Here is a 27,784-nt window from a genome sequence, read left to right on the forward strand (position 1 = left end):
ATTCTTCACTGTTCACAGAATTTTCCAATTTCTATTCCCAATAACCTCAAACTGCAAACAGAAGGTGGTTCCTGGATAGGAAGGATTTCTCCAAAAGAGGTTTTTCAGAGCAGTGCTTCTTGGCCTCCAACATTTCCCTTTTCATCTGTTTCTTTCATTTACTAGGTGCTATTTCTCCCTAGAGTGCAAGACTCTGCTCAGGTGGAAGCCATGCAAGAGTCAGCTGCAAGATGGCGCACGGACTAGCACACCCGTGCGCAGACCAGCAGAGAGAACGGGCCCATTTATCGGGTTTTCTCTGAAGCTCACGCCTGGCCCTGTGGCTCTGCCCGAGCCCGTTCCAGGGAGATCCCCCCTTGCTGCGGATCTCCCACCCAACCCCGACGCCTTTGGGCTGTGCAGCCCCCGGGACGCGCGTGCCCCCAGCGCTGGAGCGGGGCTGCTGCGCGGCCGCCAACACCCATGCTGGGTGCAGCACCCCCAGGGACTATCCTGAGCATCTCAGCTGTCTTCAAGTGCTGCCACGGCCCACGGTCTAAGTACTGGCTAGAGCTGGATGGGAACACTGGAAATGGGCATTTTCAGACAAATACTTCTGAGGGAAAAGAATGGTTTCAGCTTTTTTTTTTCAGATTGTCATTCTGAGGGCTCAGAATTTTTCCAAAAATATTCTGACACAACCAAAGGAATATCAGTTCTTTGGCATAGGAACTGATTGTATAGTAATTTTAATATTTCATATTTAGACATTCTGACAACAGAAATGCAATCATGTAGAAAAACAATTCATATGACCTAAAACCCAAGTAACAAAAAATGCGCTGAAATAGAAATCTTAATATAGATCCTTCTGTGCAATTAGAATTAACCTCACTAATACTTTGAATATTGTCCAATGAATTGTCTGGCATATCTCTCATGAGACTGAATAACTTCAAACAGTTGAGAATTAGAGCTTGGCTGCACTTCTTATGGATAGAGCCAGACAGCAAAAACATGTAAACCAAATGGTAACGTAAACTTCAATGAAAACATAATTCTATTCTGTTAGTTGACTAATGATTTTGGCTGAAAATGTACATTTACCAAACTGCCCCTTTGTATTGTAATGAGTCAAATCCAATTTCCTATTATCAAACTTGTAGATGGCAGCCAAGAAAATTATGTTTAATTGAGTTGAACTGTAACACTGAATTTGTAGCTTTGCCGAATGTGGATTGTCTCACTGTCCAGGTTTCTCACCCAGCTTGAGGTTTTACTTCTGCATTTCAGGCATTAAGCAAGAGGCACATCGAGCAAACAGGTTCTTTCGAAGGAGACTAAACTGAAATAATTCAAGGAATTTGGACCTGGCCTAAAATCTCTATGAGACCAGAGCCTCTTGCTCCTGACAGGATCCAGGAAGCAGTGCTTCCACATTTATTTAACAGTGAGAATACATCAGTTTGTTAAAAAATATGGAAGTCCTAATAATCCCCCGGTTACACTTACAGTTGTGGCAGACCTTACTATGAAGCACTGTCTCCCATGGGAGATGAACTGGTGGTTCCAGCCACAGCAGCCTAACAAAAATTCCCACTAGCAATAAACATCTTATCTTTCCACCTGACCTTGTACTTGGCTATTTCCTAAAAGAACTGTCTAAGGTCAGGAGGAGGATTCCTGCTTTGAACTCGCAACTCAACCTTTGAGTTTCAGGAGTGGGCCTGTCCACAGCTGAGCAGAGTCTTCTGGTTTCTTCCCACCAAGAACTTGTTTATTGTAGCCTCAGATGAATCTTTCCTATAACTGTGGTTAACCTCTTCCTATGGTTAGGCTCCTTGTGATTCACCTATGCTAAGTATTTTGCAATTAAACTCCCCCATAGAGCAAAACAAGCCTTTATTATAGCTGCAGAAGGCCTCTTTGTCTGGCTGAACCGGGTCTTCTACTTTTGTTCCCATGACTTTTTCACAACAGGTTGGAGAGTTCTCATCCTTGGGTTGCATACTGCTGTGACCATAAGCTTTCATGAGATGGTTTTAAAATACAGACAGAAAAGGTGGTGGTGCTGGCTGTGGGGGGGTCTTTCAGTCTACTTCATATGGACCTCTACTGAGGCTAATCCTTTGTTCTTTGGTGGAAAACAACATTTTTATGAGACAAGTGAATCATACATTCCCCTCTAGCAAAATGAGCCCCCAAAAGAGAGCAAGGTACATACCTCGGGACATTCCTAAAATCACAAACATAAGCAACTGGCAAAAAAAGGGCATCTATCACAGTGAAAAAAATCTGCGCTATGTAAACAGCTCCAAAAGCAAATGCATGAAAACAAGGTATAAAAATTTACATCATAGTGAAAGACACTTTTGAGTAAAAAACAGTATTGGCAATATCTAATTATTGGAGAAATCTATTAGGAAAATCTGTTATGTTCTGAAAGACTACTCACAGTTCAGTAACAATCCTTCAGAATTTCTGTATGAGGGTTTAAAAGCTTTTCAATAAAATTCAGGGGAAAAAAGAAAGGTTTAGTTCCAAGTCTGAGCCAAAGTTTGCTGTCTAGTTAAAAAGAGTAAATGAACTTGTGGATTTGACTCCTCTGTTTCCTTCTCACACAGTGTCTTCTACACTTGAACGACAGAGCACAGAGCCTGAACACGAAGGCTTCATGTTTTATTAATGGTGTCCAATTCATTTCCTGTTTTCATGCTGATAACCTACCGAGGGAGAGGAAGGGAATTCAGGTGGCAAGACCTCAGATCCATTTTTCTTATACCCATGAACAGTTCACAAGTGGGTATTTCACTAGCAAAATCTCTTTATTGCATGTATTACTGCATTCTCTGGGAAGCTTAACTGGGACGGCTGGCTTCACTGCTGCCGGCACACACCTCCGAAAGCCTCAATGCTTTCAAGGCAAGTTCTCTTCAAGGTGATAGCTTTTAGTTTTTGATTCAATCAATGCTCAGTGGCTATTTTCACTACTCTCCTTTCTACAGGACTAACCTCATAATACACCAAATCACTACCTAGTCAAACAAAATTCACATTAGCAATACCATTCACTGTTTGCAGAAATACCAATTTATTCCCTGTTAAAGACAAACAATTGTAGTGTTCAGCCCAGTAGCTATTCCCAGAGATTTTATTTTTTGACTGAAATAATGTTACCAGGCCTGCAAAATGGAGCAGTTTTTTTAAAAGCCTAATGCTTTCTGCAAATTTCCCAATTTTTTTTTAAAAAGCATAATTTCATCTGTGTCTGTAATATTTACCATGAGTGAGCACATCCTTTATAAAAGGCCTTCTTCAATACAGTGTTGAGAGTGAGTTCCTATAAAAGACTGAATTTTAAATATCCGTATTTATGAGCTGGAGAAGAACATGAATGTCACCTTACTACTTCAGATGGAAATCCTTTGCAGAAATTATTTTGGCAGTTGATGGAAATGTTAAAAAGTGTCCCTGTATTCAAGACCTACTTACAATAAAGGGATCCTTCCAGGCTCTTCCTTCACCATCTGGCAGGCTGATCGGATGGGAACTTGCTGAAGAAGGATCAATCCTGTCCAGTACTAAGTGCCCGGTTTACAAAATCATTCCTCATTGCTGCTAAGCAGGAGAAAACATCCCCTTCTAGACAGTAACCTCTTGTCCCATTCCAAGTGAATCTATCTATACCTAACAGTGTTCTACAAGACAGAGCTACAGCAGGGTGGCTCTTACTGGGGGGGTACTGCCCATGTGGGAGGTAAAATGTATTAGGAAATAAATGTCAGCTGTATCCTGGCACCTGGGGAAGCTGTAGCTTGTTCAGTACCTGCCAAACCTTGTCTGTCATATGTGTTACAGGTGTTCGAAACACAGACCTTGCTGAGCCAGTTGTTGGAAAAGTGGACTGAACCTCTGGTTTGACTCAGTAGCCGTTCTGAACACCTCACTAGGTACTTTCTTCTAGAGACATCAAACAGAAAAGATGAATAAGCTAAAAACTGACATCCCACTCAGAGCAGCAAGCTCTCACAGAGAGAACAGAAGGGCTGGAGCACTCCGGCTATCAGCAGATCCCGTCATTTGATCCTGGGTCTGTCCGGTGCTTGTTCACATCAGTGTTCAAGAAAGAATCCCCGTTTTCCTGTTCCTCAAGCTGGTAATACAACAAAGGCCTGGGTCTCATAAAACACTCCTGCAAATAACATAGAATAACTTTTCAGAGAAAGATAAGAAAAATTAAATTCCCCCTATGATTCTTGTACTGGCCAGAGATGCCCCAGTCTGTTTCAGTGCTTCCCATTCCCTTAAAGCAGCAAACCCTTTAAGGACGACTTGCCTCTAGCTGCTTCTTCCTGTAAAACCCACTGGCCACTTTCCCAACAAGAAAAAAAGCACTTCTTTCCAGAGCCTGTGTGCAGCTCAGTGTGGCCATGCTCCATGGCAGGGGGTGGGGTTGCACCACTGAGCTCTTGGGGTTTCTTTTAGGACATTTTTCTTTGAAAGACAACCAGAACTGTGATGAGATCGGTAACCTCCTCTGTGTTGGCAGGCAGACATGCATGCCTGGAGGTGCAAGTGCAAGTGTGTGGTCTTGGGTGTGGGGAAGAAAGGAGAAGGGTGGTGACCTGAATGTTGGAACGGAGTTCAGAGTAGACTTTTTTTGTTTTTTTTTGTTTTGCCTTTCCTTGCATTGGGAACCCCAAGCATGAAAAAGCAGGAGTTCCCTGCCCCACCAGTGATATAATGAAAGCGTATCAGAGATGTGCTGCCTTCTGCTTTCTGAGCCTCTTGGCTGTAGACAGCCACACTTTTAGGCCTTCCTCTGAAACCATGAGGACTAGAAATAGTATTATTTTTATCAATGAGAATGAGGATTCTCAGGTAAGTAAGGACCCGTGGAGCTAGGACACACAGGAATATCCAAATGCTGCAATAGTAGTTGCAAAATAGGAAAACTGGCAACCTTACTCCCCCTAATATGTTTCACACAAACATTGAGCTTGGACCTGACATAAACAGACTCTCAAGTCCTGCCTGAGCCTCAGTGCTCAGCTTCTTTGTGTCTCAGTTATTTAGCCCTGGACTGCCAGGGCTGGAAGAGAGACAGGACTGAGGTACTCTTAAAGTCATCCCTTATAGACAGTATTTGTTTGATGTGTTGTTAATCTCCAGTGACAGAGATTCCACAGCCCCTCCCCAGCAATCTGCTCTAACAGTGACCTCTCTCTACCATCAGAAGCATTTCCCTTCTTTTCCCCCTCTAGAGCCCAGTTTAAGCCATTATAAGAAACATACAGGAGAACAGAGTACTCCCTCCTCTTCGCTGCAACACTTTACATATACGATGGCTGCTCTACTGTTTCCATTTGTCTTCTCCGGACTGAACAAAACATACTTTTGTCAGTCCCTCTTTGCACATCATGTTTTCTATTTAGTCATTCTTACTGTTCACTTCCAGATGCACGCCAGCTGGAAAAAGTCTCACGGATTCCACTTAAAGCCTTACTGCTGTTCAACAGAGTGTAAGAATTACTGCGTGTCTTCAAATGACACTCATGCTTGTACACCTTAGTCCGGTATTTGATTTTTTTTGCAAAATCCAAATGAGAGCTTAGATTGCATTTTCAAGTAATGGAAGTAAAGCGTGATGCAGTGCTAGGCATTAAAGTAGCTGCCATTACTGAAGGTCTGACGGGGCACAGAGACAAGAACCCATGTCCCATTCCTAGCACTGAGTAAAATATGTATTGCAAATAACACTTTGGGAATCATTTGATCACGTGGCCCAGCTGGCATTGCTGACAGATCCTAGCATCTGCTTGGTTTTTCTTCTCTTTTTAAAAGTTTTATCTAACGATCACTGCCCCATAGGGGTGTATGGCACCTTATTTAAAGACACTGTAGACCTGCAGCTATTGACTCTCCACATATATTGCCAGTGTATTTTCTTATCCTTTGCTTTAACACCAGAAAACTGTGAAGTCCTGTGTGGAGAGAGCGTTTTTTTTTTTTTTTCACTGTCAATGCAATAATCAGTGCAAGAAGTTTTCTGACTGCAGGGGAAAATGAATCAGTTTGAAATCACTGACTTTTCTTTATGGTCATCTGCCACTTTGCATGCTGATTATTCTGATGTTGGGCTATAAGAGGAGGGATATTTACCATTGAAAGTGAATAGCTGCCAACTATCAAGGCATCACCAAGCTCTGCAGACAGGTATTGTCATAGGGTGGCACGTTATGTAAGCACTCCTTAAATACAAGTTACTCTACATTCTTGGCAGCAGACCACATAAAATTTCCCTTCAGATGTTGATGGGATAAAAAAAAAATTATATATATGAAAATCACTTTATCATTTACAATGCAAATCTTGGAAGGAAAGTTAGTAAATTAAGTTAGAGATTCACCTAAATTAAGCTGGCATTCTATTCTGGTGCTTCAAACTCTGAAAACATTGCTGGCTGACAAAACAAGCCCTGGAATGATTAGCAAAAACCCTCCTTCAGAGGCAGCAGACGAGCAATCCCTTTGAACCTTCACAGCACATCATAAACGCTCAGCAGACTTACAGTGTGGCAGTCCCAGTGCTATCAATTATTTACCCTTTTTCTGTTTACCTTCAGGCAGCAAGTAATTATTTTTAAATATTAATTTAGTTGTGTCATGTACAGTTTGTGGTTTAGCCCCGAGATCTGAGATATAGAAAAGCAAACTGCATCTCAAATCACATTTAGCTAGTGACGCATTGATAGTCGGATCCCCACTCCAGCTACTCAGCAGCTACACTCAACTTCTTCCATCATTAGAAACAGAACTCTGTTCATTGCAGGAAAGTGAAAGCAATTTTCTTAATAGGAAAAGGCACTTTTTTTTAGCCTAAAAGTCCCAGAAATTGGAAAATCTAAATAGGAGAATATTTTTTTATTTTAAAAAGTTTCTGTTTTTTTCAGATGAAGATTTTTTCTTCCCCCCTTTTTTGTTTCTCTCAGAATTTTTCCCAGAGTGTTTCATTTTGTTTATCCTCAGCTAATTTAGGCTAAAAAGAAGTTGGCTGTTGTTTCTGCAGCCCCGAGAGAAAGAGATCCTAGGAGACAAGAATCGCCTTCCTGCACTGAAAACACCACTTCTTAGAACCTGAAAAGAGAGGATGGCTCTTGTCAGCTCACATGAACATCTTTCCACGAGGGACTGGTTCTTTCTTTTTAAAAGTTTATACTAGAAAAACAAATACTCATTTTGATATATCTGCATGAAGATATAGATGTCTGCCCACAGAGAAGTCGATGCAGTATCAAGTTCAGGGCAAACTGCTGGTTCCACCAATGTCAGCAAGACTGGTATCTTCCCGAGGAAAAACATTTTTGAATTCTGGAGTTTTTGGTGTTCATTTTTTTGCACTATTGCACTTTCAGCTTTTTCTTAGCATAAGCTCTTGAAAGAAGCCTTGATTTTAGCTGTTTCTGAGACAGAATCAAGGAGAAACGGAACTCTGACAATGAAACTTGGGTAACTTCACTGGTATTGCTGGTATTCTGGTGGTGCTTATAGGCCCCAGCCATCCAGTTCCTACCCTGCTAGGTTCTGCACAGTTCTATAAACACCAAAAGCATCGCCTGACAAAGAACACACAGCCACAGTTTGAACTGAGATGCTGCACTGGAAAACAAATATGAGAAAAACCAAAGGAAGTATCTCATGCTCACAGGATCAAGCTAAGGTGCAACACCATTCTGTGAAGGAATGTTTGTAAAATGACCTAGGGAATATCAGTGTTTCATAAAGAGAAAAACCAAGAACTGCATTTGGTCAAGTCATATTCTTCCCCCGCCTCATGGGTCATGTCTACTCCCTCCCCATCAGTCCTGCCCCATTATTGTTGCTGCTACAACCTTGATAACGTGCATTCATGTTTTCAGAGAGAGAGGTGCCACATCACGCATCTTGTTTCAATCTAAGGAGGAAATAGCAACCTCTGATTCACCTCCAGTCCGTGTCGTCTTCCCCCCCACCTCCCCAATTGTAAAAGCAGACTGCAAGGCTGAATACCAGTAGCCTAGTTCATATGTATTGTGTGACTGGAGACCTGGTACAACACATGAACTTGACTTTCTGTAGCCTGAAAGAAATCTGCTATCCAACAGAACAGGTCCTTGGGAAGAGCCAGAAACTTTGCTTTAGCTCTAATCCCTAATATCATGCAGCACGGTTTAGCTTAGACCTTCAATGTTAGCTGTATATACTTTACAAAAGTTCTGTTACAAAGGATTTTTCTTGAACCAAAGCAATCAGAAGGCTACCTCTCCTATTTCCCATTCTAACTCCTATTCGACTCTAGGGTCAGACACTGGTATGTGAATTTACATATTATGCATTATGAAGCCATAAGGCCTCCTTGCTCTGGAATTCTCATGCTACATGCTTACCTCTGACTCTAACATGGGAAGAAAGGACAAGGACATCTAAGAGAGGGTCAAGCAAAATGTCCAAAAGCAAAGGAAAGGCAGCATGGAACAGTAGCACAAAAGCAAAGCTTTATTATGGCAACAATACTCCACCTTACTGTGACAGGAATGAAAGCATCTATTCTCTTAAAAAAAAGAGAAGGGAGAAGTAGGGAAAACTAGTTCCGTGATGAAGGACCTTCTGAGTAGCAGGTATCTGAACTGGACTTTTCCTCCGCATCACTGTTGTCGGGGTCCCGTTGAAACAGAAGTGTCGCAAAAGTGATCATCAAACCTGCAGGAAAATTGGCAAAACAGAAATTCAATGCTAGCCATTAACGCAAATATGTTTGAAACTGTTAGAAGATCAGCTGCAGAATTCGGCTCTTCAGACACAAGTGGTATAACAGCGTTGGCTTGTTTTGACCTGTACTTTATTTTGCCTCTCTGTAGATGCCTCCCCAACAACGTGACACAAACTGGAGCAACAGAGTGGGCCTCCTGCCCATTATCAAAATTAATGAACTTCTAAAACTTCTACCTGATCCATGGGCATCGTGTCAGTGTTAGCAAACATCTCTGAGCTGGGGAAATAACCTCAATTTTGTTGGCTTGGCTCCCATTTACCTTGGTAGCAACACTGACCAAATGCTGCCTGGACAGATGCCAAGTTTCTCTTAATCTTGGTGAGCAGATTTAGATCACATCGTTTCCCTAAGTCATTTTGTCCAAGGTGAATGAGCATAACGGCTGAAGAACCAATTCGTGTGTTAAGGGTAACGATGGTGACTCCACTCTTCTCACCAGGTGCTGGGCTGGTACACCCTGTTCCTGAAGCAAGTAGGCAGAAAGCCACAGGCCCCAAAAGTGAATCAGCTCTTTCAAGAGTGTAAGTATAATACACACTGAGAGTATGTGTATTCTACCCTACAGGGCCAATCATTTATTCTTGCAGGTTAAGTCTGTCTCACCTTCTGATACAGATTTTTGCAGCCAGGTTATTTCTGAACTGAGCTATGAGTAGGTCAATCCTATCTTTGGTCTGCTTTTGCTAGGTTGCCTAGTAGATGTTTGATGACAACAGTTTCAAACTGAACACAGGGGGAGGGGAACAGAATGAATCATAAAATGATGAGGAAGAAAGACATCTCAGCTGGGAAAATAAAGGTTTTTCTTTCTTATAAATCCACATTAATTCACTGTATTAATGAGCAGCATGCTAGTATGGCATAGCCTTTTCTTCATGGCCAACTACTGGTTCCTGTGAAAAAAACCATTAAGAGAGCCACAAAAATAATGACAAGGGCAAGAGTAACTGGAACTAAACATTCACTGGTTTGGGTCATTGTGAGTTAGAAACAAATCTAAAGTCTAAAAGGTTATCTAAAGTAGCACTGAAAATCAGGCCCCTATCTGAACATAAATCAGAGGTCATTTCAAGGGTACTAATTCCATAGCCCTCACATACTTAAGCATCTGTAACAATGTTGCTAGAACTTCTTTTTCAAATACATCACACAAGTAAAGCTGATACCCACGGCATTGTCCATGAGCTTATTTTTTGAGGGGAAAAAAAGAGGGGCAAAACAGCTGAGTTGAAAGGTTACTTTAAAAAAAAACCAACCACCCCCTCCCCCCCTCAAAAAAAAAAAAAGAACCACAAAACCACCAACAAAAACCCAAGCCCAGCCAAACCCCCCAAAACAGGGAAGAAACACAAACAGATTCAGTTCTGGTAATCCACATACGTCTCCTTTTCGAATGAACTGATGCACAGTTTGCCAGGCATATCATAGAGATCCACATATCCACAAACACCCTGTCTAACCACTGTCATGACAGAGTGAATGAATGAAGGAATAAAAGAGTTATAGCAACTAGACATGTAGGTGACTCACACAGATACAAACTGGTTTTGTCAATTATATTTTTTAATCAAGAGAACAGGCAGTACTACTGAATATCATACTGTGGGTGTCACAACAGCAGGTTTTTCAGACAGAATTTAAATGAGCAAAAACATAATGCAACGCTCCAGAAAAAATTCTACCACACAGACTAAAGGCAGGAGACGCAACGGTGCAGAGAGCTCCAAGTCAAATGCTATCTGTACCTCCTGGAAAGCAACATCCAAAAGTGTGAGCCAAACCTTGAAAACTTCTGTGAAGACAGTGGCTCTGTCTTGTGATGGATGGTTTCATTTGGTCTAAAGAGCAGACAACAGAGATCCTCAACCCAGAGTTGCAGATTAGGTAGAATACCTTAAAAGGTAGGACTGAGGACTTGGCTGTGGCACAACATTACTTAATAGTATGGAAAGCCAGCTTAAAGGAGAGAAGACAATGTTGTACCGTTTGCAGTAGTCCAGGCTGCAGTATTATTTTAAGCTTCCAGAAGGTTGGCTGCTTTATGCCAGATATATAACGCTGTTGCTGTACAGCCAAAAGATGAAAGTGGCACGGATTTCTAAGCCCAAAACAATGTTTTCTTTGATGAGGCAATCTCCGTATCAGTCACAGAAGATGAAAAACATTATTGTGGATCTATACGCTGCTGTAAGACAGGAGTGAAGCCGAAGCACCACAGACCAGATCTGGAATCAGCAAGAAGTACAAAATACCACTCGTGTCATTCCTGAGTGTAACATGTCATACTACATTGCTCATAGTATGAGTGCAGCAGTCAGATACTCTGATTTCAGGTAGAAAGCAGCCTGTTCTGTAACAGAACCCAAGTTCTGTAACAGCTAGACAGGACCCAGGCACCACTAGCACCTGACTTCAGGCCTCAGCCTAGCTCTTGCTCTTGCTACTTTTCACAGAAGTGAACCTCACAATTAGCGATGTCATTACGAAGCAAAGGGGGACGTCTGTGACGTCTTACAGATTTTACCTGGTGACACAGTTTTCTAGGGGCAATTCAAGCACTCGCAGGTAGACAAACTGTTGTGCCGGAGCGCCCCTCGACTTCTTCGCGCTTCAGGCGACGCTCACGCCCGTAAGGCTACTTCTGCGCGCGCGGAAGTCGGCGCTCGGCCGGCGCCCGAGGAAGAGGAGGGCTGAAGCAGCACAGCCCCCTCCCGCCGGGCACAGGGCCGGCGCCATGCCGCCCGCCCCCCGGGGGCCCGCCCCGCCCCGCCCCGCCCCGCCCGGGCGCTGTCCGCGGTGCTGCAGGGCGGGCGGGCGGGCGCTGTCCGCGGTGCTGCAGGGCGGGCGGGCCGCACCCGAGCCGCGGCTGCGCTCGCGTGGCTGGCGGGCCGGGCAGCTTCCCGCGGGCCCTCCCACGGGAGAGAAGTTCACCGAGCCGCTTGGGAAGTCCAGGTGGACGCCAGCACGCGTTATTACCTAGACGAAAGGGAACCCAACCGTGAGTTAGGTAAGAGTAAGTGCAGTCCGTTCGGCTTTCTGCTCAGGACGAGTTCCGATTCCCACAGACGGTTTTCAGGGACAATCCGGGCAGCCAAGAAAACAGTGACATGCAGAAATGGCTGATAAAATTGCAATGAAACGTCTGTTGACATTGATTTTGAGCCCGTGGGCAGAGATGAATGATTGAAACACTAGGCTTGTTAAAGCTAGAATGCTTTTGATTTCTCTTCTCTGTGCTGAACAAGATTTAGCTGGAGGGAAGTTAACAATCAGCTAATTGACATTGAATTAACCATGAAATGCAGTATAACTACTTTTCTTCTGAAGTACTCTTCAGCAATGCTTTAACAAGGCTTTTAATTATTGATTATTGCTTATAACACACAGTAGATCTCCTTTTATTTGTTTTAAAATCTGGTATCCTTCAAAGGTGTCAGCTCGAGTACTCTCTGTAGTTCACCTATCTGCTAATGGAAACCAAACAAGTAATCAAAGAAAAACTGTATCTCCTTCCTCTGGCAAAGCAGCATAGCATAACACATCAGTTTTTCCACTATCCAGGCCAGGTTAAGAAACAGATATTCCATAAGAATAAGGTTAGGAAATCCACTGCATCCTTTGGCAAAGGTGGGGAAATTGAGGGAGAACTATGGTGCATTTTCAGATAATCCCCTGAACTGACTATTGCCTTTGGGACACACGGCTTGACCTTGGCAGGCAGCTCAGCCCCAGACAGCTGCTCACTCGCTCCCCCCCAGTGGGATGGGGGAGAGAATCGGAAGAGTAAAAGTGTGAAAACTCATGGGTTGAGATAAAGACAGTTTAAGAGGTAAAGCAAAAGCTGCGTGTGCAAGTAAAGCAAAATAAGGAATGCATTCACTACTTCCCATTGGCAGGCAGATGTTTAGCCATTTCCAGGAAAGCAGGGCTTCATCACGCATAACGGTTACTTGGGAAGAAAACCACCATAACTCTGAATGTCCCCCAGCTTCCTCCTTCTTCCCCACAGCTTTTATTGCTGAGCATGACGTCATATGGTGTGGAATAACTCTTTGGTCAGTTGGGGTCAGCTGTCCCAGCCGTGTTCCCTCCCAGCTTCTCACCCACCCCCAACCTACTCGCTCGGGGGGAGCAGTGTGAGAGGCAGAAAAGGCCTTGACGCTGTGTAAGCACCGTTTGGCAATAACCAAAACATCAGTGTGTTATCAACACTATTTTCATCACAAATGCAAAAGGCAGCACCATATGAGCTACCGTGAAGAAAGTTAACTCTATCCCTGCCAAAACCAGTACAGAACAATAATAGCATTTGAAGAACCGTCATGTGCACGAGCAAAAAAGAAAATGCTTGTTTGCTGCACATCTGAGAACCAGGTATGGTACTGACAGCAGCGGGCACAATTATCATCAGTGCAGCTGCATGTGCTGCATGTCAACTACAACAGGGTTACGGCTCAGCACATGCTGGGAAGATGGCAAAACCTGTGTTGCTAATGGCTGCGGAGAGTGTGAGAGTAGAAGATTGCTCAGAGAATGATGCTGAATGCATCAGAACAATGACCAGGAAAATATTGGTAAAAATCAAACACAAGAGAAGACAGATTTTTGTGTGTTTAGAAGAGAATACTACTGCAGCAGTGGACATCGCTCCTTAAGGTAACTGCTCTCTCACCTGTGAGATGTTCTCGTTTCCTTACAGTAGCACAGGGACTTGGGGAAACCAGCATCTGCTGAGAGACCTCTACCCTGTAAGCAACTTTAAGACAGTCCTTCTATCTGTGATCCTCTTGGTCTTGTTTGTCCAAAAATCCTGCCTTGGCCCTGAGAAATCATCCAAATCAAATGTTTGTCACTGTAGGAGCATGCTCATCACCACTACCAACACCAAAACTTTTTGTAAAATAAAAATCCCAAGAGCTTTCAAGATGACAGCAAGGCAGGCACATGCTGTCTGTAAAGAGGGGTTTGCATGCCAGCAGGGCTGAGCCAGATGGGGCATTGTGGGATAAATCTGTTACACTACGCACATGAAGGTGTAGTGTGCACAGAACAGTAAGTAAAAAGCTTATGGGAATTTCTCTCCCAATTCACTATAAATGGGGCAAAGAAAATTGTTCCAGTGGCTCACAACACATCTAGCAGATTACACTGCCTACAGACTTTAACCCTCAAGGGGCAGTCTATGACACTGTGTTCCCTTTCTATTCTCCAGTGCTGCAGCGCCTTCCTTCTACCCTCATCAATAGCCAGGAAACAAGATAAGTTTTAGGTTTGTGTTTTTTTTTTTTTAAAAAACAAACTGAAGTTGTAGAGCACAATTTATCAAGCAAGCAACACTGCCTAGAGGGAGTGGAGTGCTGAAAAAGGGAGAGAGACAGTATCACTTAAAGCTTTGAGTTCACACAAAGCATTCCCATTCAGCAGGTGTAGACATCAAAATAAATAGCCCTCTGGCAATCTTCCAGATGGCCTAAATCTCCAGGCATATTCAGCCTGATTACCTTAGATTTTTTTCAGGCTTGCCGTCTCTGCATTTACTTGTTCTACGTCCCTTGCCAGCTACAGAGGAACAGCTGTGTCTGGCCTAGGGTGTGAACATCTGGTTCTGACTGTCATATCCAGCTGTGAGTCTTCTGCAACACAACTCCATTAGCTACTAGTATAGACAAGTGCAAAATAATGAACATTGGAAGAAACAATTTTAAACTACTCATTCACAGGAAAGGGGGTCTAAATAAGTTGCAGCTTCTCAGAAACATGTCCAAGTATAAATGAACAGAACAGTGAGAATATCGGGCAGGTACTCTAAACTGCAGAGTCCAGAAACAGTTCTCTACTGAAAGGATAGGGTGACTATTATTCCCTTGTCAAATGACTGTTTTAATCTTTAATCTGCTTCAGCCTATATTGCTGGATGTCATCTGGGTGTACAACCTAATCTGCAGTAATTGCTATCAGTAATAATCAGTGGCATGCTGCCTTCCCAAATCCTTAGACCAGATTCAGGCACTTTAATACAAAAGCAAGTCTCTAGGAAGCACGCAAATGGCAAGGAGAGCTGGAGGATCAAGTTCATCTCCCACAGGCACTAGCAAGCCTGGAAAAGTCAGGCAGGCTGGACAGGTGAGAAGTACTACAACTGCCTGTGCTAAGTGGCTGCTGCTGCCTGAACCATAAGGGACAGCCCCAGGCCCTGTTCTGGAACAGTGTTCTGCAGAAAGGAGGAGTGGGGGATTTCACACATGTAGGTGCTAGTGGCATTACATGCAGTCGCTGGAATCATCAGCTGGGCCAGACTGCGCTCAGCTTTTCCCCAGTGAGGACACGTAGGAATCTGGAAGGAAGAAGAGGAAAGGAAAGAAAAGACAAAGAATATTAACACTTTCCTGCATGCCTTTGGCTCCATGAAGGATCAGTCAGTTTTCTAATACTCTCTGTCAGCTCATGGGTATACTTTATGGCACACACAGCCCACATTCTGCCACAGGAGAACTTATAAAATCTCCCCATGACTATAAAACTGGAGCATTCAGGACTACCTCAGGATTAGACTGCAAGCTCTCAGAAATAAAAGGGAAGAAACAAATGTTTACCAAAGCAGCACTGTAAGGAAGACAGAACGGGACTCTCTTGTGCCTCACAGATCAATACAACTGCTAACCACCCAGTAGGATAAAGCCTCCATCAACCTGTGCAACTTCATTACAAGAGCTTAATTTTATGCTACACCTCCACTCTAGCTACTGATCCTGGTAGAACTACCGGAGTCTGTCTCTGCCCAGGGCATACCCATGGTATCGGTATAACTTGTGTTGCATATTCTCTGAAAGCCAAATCACTGTGAGCTATACTATTACCTCCTCCACTCTCTCTTCAGATGAACACACACTATCATGTACATTATGGTGATGTTCAGCCTCAGTGTTCCCATGCAAGTTGTAGATTTGCAGTGTGCTCAGACAGAGCTGGAGGCAGTGCTGCTCTTACCCCGTCCTTCCAGCTGTAGCACTATTTCTCTCCTGGGGGAAAATTACAAGTTCTTCTTAAAAAGGATTAGTTCTTGACTCCCACACATTTCTTGGCTAGTCATCCAGGCTGCTGGTCTCACGGGGAAAGCGTTCCTAATACACCACTCCTCAATGTTAGGTTTGGCTGGTGGAGCTATGGGTTCCACAGATTCCTCCATCCCCCATTCTCTGATTCTGGATGCATTTACTTGTCAAGACCAGGGAGTGTAATTAGAGGGAACAGGTCCCAGGATGCCTCTCCCACTTCTGGCAGCTGACAGAAGGTGTGAGCTCAGCACTGCTGAATTCCACACCTCAGTCACACCCTTTGGAAACTCTGCAGTACATCCATCATACCAATAGATCACAGTGCCAACCATGGTGACCACCTAAAATACGGGGTCATGGAGCTGAAAAAACAGCAGTTCTATTTTATTATCCTTGAAGAAGAGTCTCCCTCACTGCAAGCACCGGCACTTCCATTATTCCCTGCCTATTGCTCCACTTATGCTTTGTGCATTAGTGTTCCCCCTCTTATACTCCATACATTTTCTTTTGGATGAGTGGGTATTAAAACAGGCTTGGACAGCTGAAGGCTTTCGCAGTCTTGATTTGTTGGCTGGCTCTTTTTGTTTCTGAGAGGAACTCTCAGACCATACTGAAATGGTCTCCTTCACTAACCATTCTTGATGGCCCAACAGGTTCCCATTATACTAGTTAATCTCAATATTAATACTAGAAGAGTTATATACATTATAGAAAAAACGATTACAGACGGATTTGAGAGCAATATATGTTTCAGTAGGTTACAATGTCATGAGTTGCTTTTACATTCACAGATTTTCTGCCAATTGGGAATTTTCCCTCAAGAAAGTTCCAAAAATCTTCTCAGCCTCTAGGAAACTATTTGTTTGGCGCAGTTAACTTAGGAGCTCTTAAAATTTTGTCAAACACATCAAACCAAATGGCCCCCAGGCAAAGATCTTGCATAGCAAGTTTCAACCCACACAAACTTCTAGTGCTAGCTTGTGAACCCCTGGAAGCACAGGCTTACAAAGGACACTGCGTATAGAGGGGGACCTTCTAAGGCTTTGATCCTCCATAAAAAAATGAACATAAGAAGTTTCCTTAATTTCACCAGATCTGGTGAACTGGTTGTGTGGTACCTGTTTATTCATTTGTTTTGTATTTAACTGTAAGTCTTTTGGGCTAAGACTAGCAGTCCAGGTTATAAAGCCCCTTATGAAATAGGGATCCAGTCCCGGCTGGAAGCTGCTTTAATACGGTGAATCATCATAACTAGCCTCAAGGCCTACCTGTCTGTCCTTTTCTCCCCCCATACTTTACAAAGTGGTAAGCAATCTTTCTGCATGCACCTTTCCAGAACTCTGCCTCGTGGCATGACAATCATATACACTGTTCTCAACAGCCTCTTGTAGGAAGCTCTGAATAGAGAATGTCCAATGCCAATGGAAAGAAGGCTGACTTCCAAAGGATGCTGCTGCAGAATGGTTTCTTGCACACCTGGCCTTGGTACCAGGCCACATCAACACAGACTAGAATACCGTGATCAAACCTGATAAAATTAATTTCTATAGATGCTAATCCAAGATGAATGTTCACTTTTTTAATTATGCAAAAAACCGAAGTAAATGATGAATTACTCAAGACACAAGTGTATCTTTATGTAGAATGGTGCCCTGCACACTTGCAGCTCTGTTTATCTTATTTATAATACAGTGTGAGCTCAGGTAACTTGAAGGACAAGGATCATGCAGAGATGCAGAGCACCATGTCACGGCCTCTCCAATGTTCACATTTGTCTTTTCTTACTATACCTAATAAAGCTCAAATGACAAAAGGTGACATACTGTATGTGTTTTATCTCATTATTAATTAAGCATATTTATCTCTTAAATCAGATGTGACTTGCACCACAACATCAGTAATTAAATTAAATATTGATGTGTGATGGTTGTGTGCCGAGGCTGCATGGGTAAGTGGAATTGCCATATCTAATTAACATCTTGCAGGAGTAGCCCCATTAGGTTTGTTAGTTAAATCTCCAAATGGTAATACTAACAAAAGTGTAACTACCACTTAACAACTCTAATTAATAGGAGCCTCATCAGATTTGATGAATATCTTCATCCCTGTTTTGGGGGCTGTTGACTAGACTTTTGTTGTATTATTATGAGGTTGTGAACTATTTAGAACTGGTAACTCTACTGTGCTTTACCTTCAAGTCTGTGTGGCAAGGCTGCTTATTTGCTCTTTTGAAGAAACATACAGCAGCATCGTAAGGTTAAAGATCAGAAAAGCACTCGAGATGACCCTCCCCGCCATTGTTTCAGCAAGGGCTCAGACTTCCCTCTTCTCACGAGTAGTATGTTGCATGCATATGAGAGAGACTGTCTAGAGAGCCCATTTGCCCTCTCTCAAACATGCAAGGTTGGCTGGTGCCCTAGGTTTTGAAGTGTTACCTTCTGCCTTACTATATACAGAAACTTCTCCTTGGAGAAGACTACAAGGATTTTTTTTAATGCTCATTAAATTCCAGTGTCTTATAAGCAGTTCCGTGATGCTATCACAATTCTGATTACTGTTCTACTGTATGCTGAACTGAGAATACAAAATTACTTCACTTGGGGTTAGATACAGATTCCAGCCAGGATTTCAGGATGAACTGCAACTATATCACTCCGTGCAAAATATAATTCAAATAGTAGTTGTTACATATCTGGGTATGTTACATCATTTGAAGTGATTAATGCTCATGTTCCTTTAGGTACTACAGATGCTATTCTCAGCTGTGACTGAGTGAAAAAAAATCAAGTGCATTACAAAACTGTTCCCCAATTTGTGCTTTAGAAACCGTTTCAAAGCTAGCCACCCTTCCCAAGAGTCACAGAAAATTCTCCGCTGACAAGACTCCTTCTGCTACTCTTAAAAGTAAACGACAATACAGGGCATTGTGTCTGACCAACTGTCTCGGGGCTGCTGCAATTCCATCTTGAGGTTCTGGCAATAAGAAGCGAGTCAAACACCAAATTTCTTCCCTTCTTTCTGATTACAGCTGATCTTGGCTGGGTTAAAGATGTTTATTGTTCTCCATAATGAAATGGTACAAGTGATATTTCTTATTCCATTATCACCATGTCTTTCTGCCCTTCTTACTGCTGTTTCTCCCACAAGTATCTACCTCCCCTATTTTATTTACTTTCCCACTTGTGCACAGAGTAAGTTACAATTTGGATTTTAAAATGCTGTCACAATTTGATTAGGAAACAACTGGATATTTTGACTTAAACATGCTTGTCCAACAGCATAGAACTGAGCTGAATCACAGTCAAAACAGATTGTTTGCTAAGTGGAAAAGCAACAATAAAGAAACATACACCTGTATGCAGACAGACAGATAATTTGAAAATTAGCAAATATTACTGGTAATAGAATCAGTCAGCATTTGTCGTGAGCTTTGTATCTTCAAATAATTTCTAGGATCAGCTGGTTAAGCAACACTAGAGATAACCATTTGGCTATGTAAGTAGCTGGTTAAAACATCTGTATCTTCTGGGAGCCCAGGTTCAGTTGAGCCATAGATCCCCCATTGACAGAGTTTTACAATGTATGGCTCTTCCAAATACAGGTCTTCAAAAACAGCACCACCATAGGACACTTCAATGTTAACCATCAGTCAGCAGCAACAAGCACTTGCCCAGCATCCTAGACCTTTACTTTCATCACCCTAGCTGTGCTGGATACTTGCTGTCTCCCTCTGGTCACCCTGCCTGACAGATAGTGTGATCTCAGAACACACTGCTCTTGTGACATAAATGACATCAAGAAATACTGATATCCCAAGAGCAGGGGCAGTTAGCTGTGTTATTTGAAAGTCACTTCCCTCCTTCACACTCAGTTGGAACAACAAGCCACAACAACACGACCACATATTTTACCAGCTCTTCAGGCCTTCGCAGCGTGGAGCAACGACTGAGATTTTATTTTGGTAACTACTCTGCAACAACATACAGCTTATTTTTGAGCAGGAGTCTTCCCAGGCCCTACAGAGCAGTGACCCTCTTAGGGATCCAGGGCATATTAATAAGAGACAAGCTAAGCACCTTTGATGCTTAGCGGCTGTTCCCAGAGACTGCCTTACTCAGTTATTCCTGCCATGGCAGCTGCTAATAGCTGTATTTCTTGTTTACTATACCAAAACAGAAACCTAGCCCAGCATAACACACAGATCTGCATCAGTACCTTGCCCTGCATACAAACTACCTGTGCTACTAAATAAAACTTAGTAAAGAATTGGTACTAAAGTCTCAAAGTCACCCTAAACCTACTGCTGCAGCCATACAAACCCTTGCCACCGTTTCACTCTTCCATCTCCCTCCCCCCCCAGTCCTTATACATTAGGAGAAAGGTGCCATCACCGTTATAAGCTGTTTTCCTCTCACAGGTACCACCTGCCAGCATGACTCAGCAGTAATTAGTCAGTTAATCAAGGCCAGGCCGCTTCAGCCCTTAAAAATAGCATGATTGCATAGAAAAGGCTTTTTGGGCCTTTCTAGAGTCTAGTTAGCAAGAAGAGTCTGAAGGGAAATAGAAAATGCTAGACCTCGTTTCGGCAGATACTGCTCTACATGTAGTACGGCATCTAGCCAGGGGGGAGAGACTTCTTTTGGTCAGACACAAACGCTACCTGTGCCTGTTCAGCAGGTATAAGCAAGCTTAGAAGTTCTCACCATGCAGATACTAAATGCAAATGTTAACTGTGACAAGTGCAAACATATTGCTCATGTTTTAGTGAAGTAGCAGAACAAGCTCTCTTATTTTTTCTACAGAGCAGAATCATACCTGCTTATGGGATGAATCTCCCTAAGCATTTTGGGATGCAATGTTGGCAGCTCTTTTCCTAACACACTAAGGGCCAAATGAATTATCCCTTGTGCTAACCAAGTAGGCTGCCTGTCAGATTTACCGATATTCCAAGCAATGCCTCAAATGAATTTTTAGAAGCAGCAAACTTTACCATCCTTTAAGTGTCTATTTACATTGCTTGAGGAACCTGACTCTACCCTTTTGTATTTAGGATTTTTTTCTTCTTTTCCACTGAGTGGTCATGTTCTTGATTGAATGGTCAGTATTAATATATTACAACATTTGAAATCTACCAACAGTTTTGTGGCTAGTTCTCCTTCAAGGATGTAATTTCCTTTATTAAGACCCAAACAAATTACAAAACAGATAGATAAAGGTGCATCCATTTGAAATAATCTGCTACAAGCCAAATCCTAAAACACATAAAATGAAACAACCTTCACTACGCCTGTATGAAATCATATTATTTTTCACAGTTTCTCTCTCACCTTTCACCCTTCATATTTTTATTATGAACATTTTATTATGAAGATCTTAATATATTTTATTACAAAGATGTTAGACATTTAATAATATTTTAAAGACATCTTCTTTTAATGTGTTATGTGTTGATGCTGTTACACAACTCCTCCAAATTCAAGTCACAATCCTAACTCAACCCAAGTAAGTCTTCTCCCTGTGTGCAAACAAATAGACATTTCCCACTGAGAAAAGCTTCCTGCAAAGGACTCTAATTTTATGACTGGTTTTGGCCAGGCGGGGCAGAATTGCCATTTGCTCCAGGCTGCCAGGGGACACCCGTCTCTTTGGGCCTGCTGTAGGACTGCACTATCCCTTCTCATGCTTGGTTTCTTAGGCCCATGGCCAGATGCTTACGCTAACAGCATCGCACACCGAGAGAAAGGTCCCACACGGGCACACACTCATATGACTATTCTGCCCATTGTAGGGATATCTGATGTGGAATACAGATTTTTTTGTAATGCCACTGGTCACAGTTGATGGTATTACTCTTAGAGAGGGCACAAAAACAACCTAAAAAGGAGAAGACGTGCTGAAGAACACACCTTGTCCATAAAGGAGGGAGTTCGTGGCAGACAAGCAGAGGAACAGCAGAGACGAGAAATGACTCTTTTAGTAAAATGACTCACATTTCAGACTAGTTTGGGACCCTGAGTTATTGCTAGTCAGACAGCCTGCTCCCTAAAGACATCAGTACCAGCCTCTGCCGGTGCTCGCCAGGTGCTTCTGCGGCTCACCCTGTTCCCATGCCCACTCGCTCATTCCAGTAACGTTGAGCTCCCGTTTCCCTCTCCAAGCCATACGAACTTTGATGGCAGTGGAACCATCCAGATTTCATGCTTTTAAATAGCACATGCTGTATTCAATGAATTTCAAAGACACGCTAAACCCAAATTACTGCTATCCATGGATCTTGAGAAGCTTTTATAAATGGCTGCATTACAGTGTAGTACAAAGCAGTGATTTCCATAATGCTTGTCTAATGTATAGAGCATTTTACATAGAACAGGCCCTGTTTCATCTTGAAATGCTTTTTAATTAATTCAATTCATTAATACTGCTTGTCATGGCTAAACTCTTGAGACTTAACAAAAACTTTACTTCAGCAGTTGTCAACACATTTCATTAAAACATATGTTTTTGAATGCTTTCTGATAACATCACTATTCTTCATATGCAGAGTGCAGTACTTAAATGTATTAAACAGAGAAGAAGAGGGCTAGCAAAAACCTTTACTCTGTATTGACAATGCTGCGTTTAGAGATGAGAAATGGGTGGGCCAGCCTGGGTGTCATTCTTTTCATGACCCCTAAATTAACCAAAGTGAAACCTCTCCCACAGTTTATGTAGGGACATCCTGTTCTCCCAGCACCTTTCCAAGAGGTCCTCATTCCTTGGGATGAATTCTGTATCTTTTTCTGACAAGGCAAAAACCTGAAGATTCCTCATTGTTGAGGTCAGATCACTAAGGAACCTCAAACCAGCAGCAAAATCTGGAAATCTGTGCAAGACCAGCAAGGAGGCGGGGGGAGTACAGGTGGCCTAAAGATGTAGGCTGCACTCCTTGACCAGTTATCGACTGTCCTGTCTGGCAGCAAGCAACGCCTGCGAGGCCTGAGGGGACTGTACCCACTGGCTTGCTCTGGAAATGGGAGGGCAGAAATCTTGCTTTGCTCCAGATAGTCCACAGGCACACAAGTCCCTCCCCATCTACAAAACTATGAACAACTCTTGCTGTCTGCAAGACGGCACCCCAATTCGTAAGGTTTCTTTGATTTCACAGTGAAGGTGGAGGCCTGACTTTGAAGCCCCAATTTATCAGTTTTCTGCTATTTTTTGCAGGATGGGTATAACCAACACCACGAAAGCATCACTCAAGAACTTGTCCCCTGTCCCACTGTCGCCCCAGCTCAGAAAACACCATGGCCCTGTTGAGGGCTCTCAGGTGCACTGCAACCTGATCTAGTGAAAGATGTTCCTGCCCACGGCAGCAGAGTTTGACTAGATGATCTTCAAAGGTCCCTTCCAACCCAAACAATTCTATGATTCTATGAACATCCAATGAAGAATATAAGAGCATCACTATTCTGGAGCAAATTATTAAGAAAGGCTCTTTAATTTCCATAGATGAGTCCTATCTGGAATTCTCTGATCTGTAGTGATCTATAATTGCAGATTGTATTTGGACTGACCCAGGGATGTGTTCATCACTAGGAAGAGAAGCGTTTCCTTCACAATCCTACAAGGCAGCCTGTCTGCTTTCAAGCCCTCCTTCCACCTCAAAATACATCTTCCTTTCCTTTTATCACCTCTGAGATGCACACTGTCACGCAGCTGGTACAGCGGCACTGGGAGGAAAGTGCTGTTTTCCCCAGTGCAGCCAAAGTCTTCTAATGCTTGCAACAAATTACATAAAAGCAAATTGTCCAAGACAGGGTGACAGCCATATATTAATATTCAAGAGTTCAGAACATTTGACCTTTAAATTGCATACCTGGACAGAATGATGCCTTATGCTCTGCATATCATTAACCAGAGCGTGGTATGGACCTCATGGATCCAGGAATACTCCGCTCTACCTAAGGAACAGAGGAATGGGATCCTGTTGAACATTTATACATCCTGAATTATAGACAATACCTCCTTCAAACAGATCAAACTGGTGGGGGAGAAAAAGCAAACCTGCCCTATACCTCCTCTCAGTGCTCCACGTCTGTGTCTGCTCCACATGGAAATATACTGGACAAGGAACAAGACTGGAAAACTGGCCTTCTCTGATGTGTGAATTACAGAAAACACATTTATTTTAAACAATAGGAAAAAAACATTTGTCTGGATACTGGTGATTTTTTTTTTTTTAAAGGCAAAACGCTGTCCCAGGAGAGATTTGTTAAACGGCTGAATAATGTAAATATTGAAAACACTTTCTATAACATTTCCACTGATTATTTAGTGTGTCCTGCCTATATCCCAGGCCATGTTGTCAATCTGTATTTTAAGCCACCTTTCTGTCTTGCTGGCTATGGTCTCTAATGTTTTTTAATGTTGTCTCCTGTGTGTGTTTTGTGTAGTGGAATACTTTACAAATCAAAATGTTATTGAGGAATAAGCCCATGATCTCCTGTGTAACATTTCCTGGCTCTACTGCACACACATCTATTGTTCAGGATTGAATTGGTCCCAAGAAGCATCAGAGCATGTGAAAGCCACTATGAATTTTGCAAAGTGGCTTCAGGGCAGTAAAGCACGTCAGAAGAATAAGGTGCAAAATCTGAAAGTCCAAATTTAGGAATCTCAGTCAATATTAAAGACTGAAAAAATAAGTCAATGCCCTTGGTTATAGCTTATGCACTTTTATCTCGTAACATTCCTAATATAGTTGAAAGAAGCATGCATAGCCAGGACACAAAATAAATCCAATTATTAAATAGGTTTATGTGCAATTAAACTGTTAGCCTTTGCCTAACAGTATGATTCACAAGACTGACTTCATTAGCCTTTTTTTTTTTACACCCCCCCCCCCCCCCCCCAGTTGTTGCATTCCTCTTTTATTCAGTGTTTTTTACCTCTCTTACAGTGTGCCTTCTATTTAGTTCTCAGGAAATTAGGGTCTTTTGGAAAGTGTAATTCATTTCTACTTGAGCTAGCTCAGTTGAAATCACTCATATTCAACTTTGTGCAGCATTTTTTCATACAGACATCAAAACAAAACTGCCAAGAAATGGCACATTCCACTGAAAGAAGGAGACTGAGAGAACATGCCTTTATCACAACTCATCTACAAGATTTCCCTCGGAAATTCCAATAGAGCTTTCAATAAACTCCCACATAGATGCTTCCCAAGAGACTGTTCTAGTCATTACGGTCCTCTGGCCAACGGGTGTTTGGCAAACACGCAAAGGGACAAACACGCCGCTGCTCCTGATGTTAACTACCTTTGTTACAAATAGGATTCAATTCACAGTCGGAAGCAGTCGTATCCTTTTCTACATATGACTGCTTTTTTCTTGTTTTCTTTTTCCAAAGCTGCAGTGTACTATGAGATTAAATGAAGGTTTGATTAAGGTGAATTAATTGTATACTTATTATAATAATTATATATTAAAAAATGTACAGAGAAAACATTATACTTCAGTATATCTGTTTCGCTGAAACCATTTTGTGTGAGAAACATCACCTGTGTCATCCCAATTTACTTAAGGTCTGTGCAAAACAGTAACATATGAAACAAAAAAGTAACCAAAAATTCTTTATTTAAAATTCCCTGAAATGAACTGAAGTTTCCGTGTTTACTGAGAGACAGAATTCCTCAAGGACACAGTTCAGAGAATTACCCTGATAAAACAGATATGAATTATAGGGAGAAGCGTATGTGCAGGGAAAAAAGAATATTTTATGTGTAACTAAGCACAAGAAATGGTAAAAAATAAAAACCAGTAACAAGAAACTATTTCCAAATTTGTTATGTATGCATACAACATATAGCCTAATGCAAAGTTATATGTTGCAGTTATTTAATATCTTTCTTCAAAGGTTTTGCTAATACATCAACGACTGAACATCTAAAGGGGAAAAAATATTTCTCTTTATAGTTTTAGATAATTGTCCCTGAAAAAAACCCAAACCTTTAATTACAACTCAGATGAAGAAAGCTTGATTTGTGTGCTGTGCCCAAATGCTGAGGAGTCGGATGTAAAATATTTGTAATATTTAGGGAACCCTGAGTTTTACATAAAAGTAAACAGCATTGCCTGAAGGCACAATTTCCAGCAACACAATAAAATGTGCAGTGAATTTATGGCGGCCATCCATTAGCTCTTACCAAGGCAACGTCGCCCATATCTGTCGTCCATCATTATAATAGAGGGTTAATGCACCGAATTTACATAAAAAAGTCATATTGTCTGCATGAATTATTTACACTCTCAGCTGTTTTTACAGCTTGGTTTCAAGCTGGATTCTGGGAGAGATTCTGCCAGTAAATTACTCTGTGGAGACCTGACTGTATAACTACAAACAGAGCTTGCAATGAAAAGAAAAGAAAATGGGAATGCACAAGTCAGTAGCTGAAATGGGAGCACAAGCTGTGGGCTTTTCTTTCACATGCACAGAAGGAAGAGGTAGGGCAGGCAAGTGTCAAGAAAGCTCACCTGAGAAGTTCTGTACATGCAACTACGTGTTAGCATCTTTCTTTTTCACAGCTGCACACAGCAATGCAATTCTGTTGTAGATATGCTTAATTCCCGGTCACATATTCACAGATCAGCATACTTAGTCTTTGTAAATTGATCCACTGTTTCAAAAAAACCCCAAACCCTCAAACAACACCCTCCTCCCCCCCAATCTATTTATTGTGCACCAACACCAACCAATCCACTTGCTGACTTCATTTGAATGCAATTTTTGTCTACTTTTCCTTTACATTAACATGTACAATTTAAAAACATCAGGAAAAAAACCCCAAATTTTTCTCTGGCATGGACTAGGCACAGTCTGTGTCCTCCTTCACACCAGAAAGCCCAAGTTCCTGTCGAAACATACAGCAGAAAATCTTCAGATATTTCAGTGAAATTTTATACTTTCACAGACAGTTGGGCCTAACAATTTCAAACCTCTTAGTTTTTCCAGGTATGCTGAAAAGTGGGGCCCATGACACAAGTCCTAGATCGATACCTAGAGTGAGGACATCTAAGTGAAAACTTGAGTATATGAGAAGAGGTTCTTCTCAGTTTGATCAGATTGTTGTACATATGCACAACCCTAGGGAAAGGCAAAAGAAAAAACAAAACCAAAACCTAAATCCCAAAAAACTCTGAAAGCTTGGGAAACAAGTCCCTTGCAGAAGAGTCCGCTCAGGGACACGCAGTCGTCCTCACAGACGTTTCAGCAGGGTTCATAAAGATAATTCCACAGGGCTACAGACCTGACTGCAGAGCAGGAGGCTCCCTCCTGCTGAAGTTTACAGCAAGGACGATATATTCTGTCATGATAGTGAAAAGATAACTAGAAGTCCCTACAGAAGCGTGATCATTTGCTATTAATTTCCTGAAGATTTTACCATTGAAACTTTTGTCCCCTACTACACCGCGAATAGCCCATTTCTCATAAAAAACACCACCTTGCTAAGTACACATACTTTGAAGCACTATAAAGGTTCTGTTGTTTTTAAATTAAAACTCTGGTTTCCTTTTAAAAAAAAAAACCCCAAAACCACAGCACTCCCCTTTCTCTCTCCTGGCAGGTCTGTGCCTTTTTCCCACTGTGGTCAGAGCTGCAGGCTCCCGTCCGCTGCGCCAACTCTTCCCCCAGGCTACGGGATAGCCACGGTTTCATTACTCTGCCAACTGCTCCTCAAGGGCAGGCACTGCTCAGGCCCAGAGGATTTGACAGCAGCCTGCACCGGGATGGCACAGGACAACAATTCTTTGGAGAAGCATGGGCTGAGAAGCCTGAGAAAGGTATGGGGTCTGCCTGAGGACCCATTTTCATTGTGCAAAGAAACAAGTAAAGAACTGTAACACAGAAAGGTTTCCATGACCACCCAGTATCCCTGGAGAAATGTCCCCGTCTCGGGGGCC

The 27,784-nt window shown here is 42.4% G+C and overlaps 1 long non-coding RNA gene across 3 annotated transcripts in view; it reads right to left on the reverse strand.

The window, feature by feature from the left end:
- Positions 1-8,526: 8,526 nt before the first annotated feature.
- The window catches only part of LOC127025064 (uncharacterized), a 298,716-nt gene continuing 279,458 nt past the window's right edge, over positions 8,527-27,784 (reverse strand). For all 3 annotated transcript variants that reach the window (XR_007767619.1, XR_007767618.1, XR_007767620.1), the window contains one exon: positions 8,527-8,717. This is a non-coding gene — a long non-coding RNA (uncharacterized LOC127025064). The remainder of the gene's footprint in view (positions 8,718-27,784) is intronic.

This window comes from Gymnogyps californianus, chromosome 22 (genome assembly GCF_018139145.2).
Source record: "Gymnogyps californianus isolate 813 chromosome 22, ASM1813914v2, whole genome shotgun sequence".
NCBI lineage: Eukaryota > Metazoa > Chordata > Aves > Accipitriformes > Cathartidae > Gymnogyps > Gymnogyps californianus.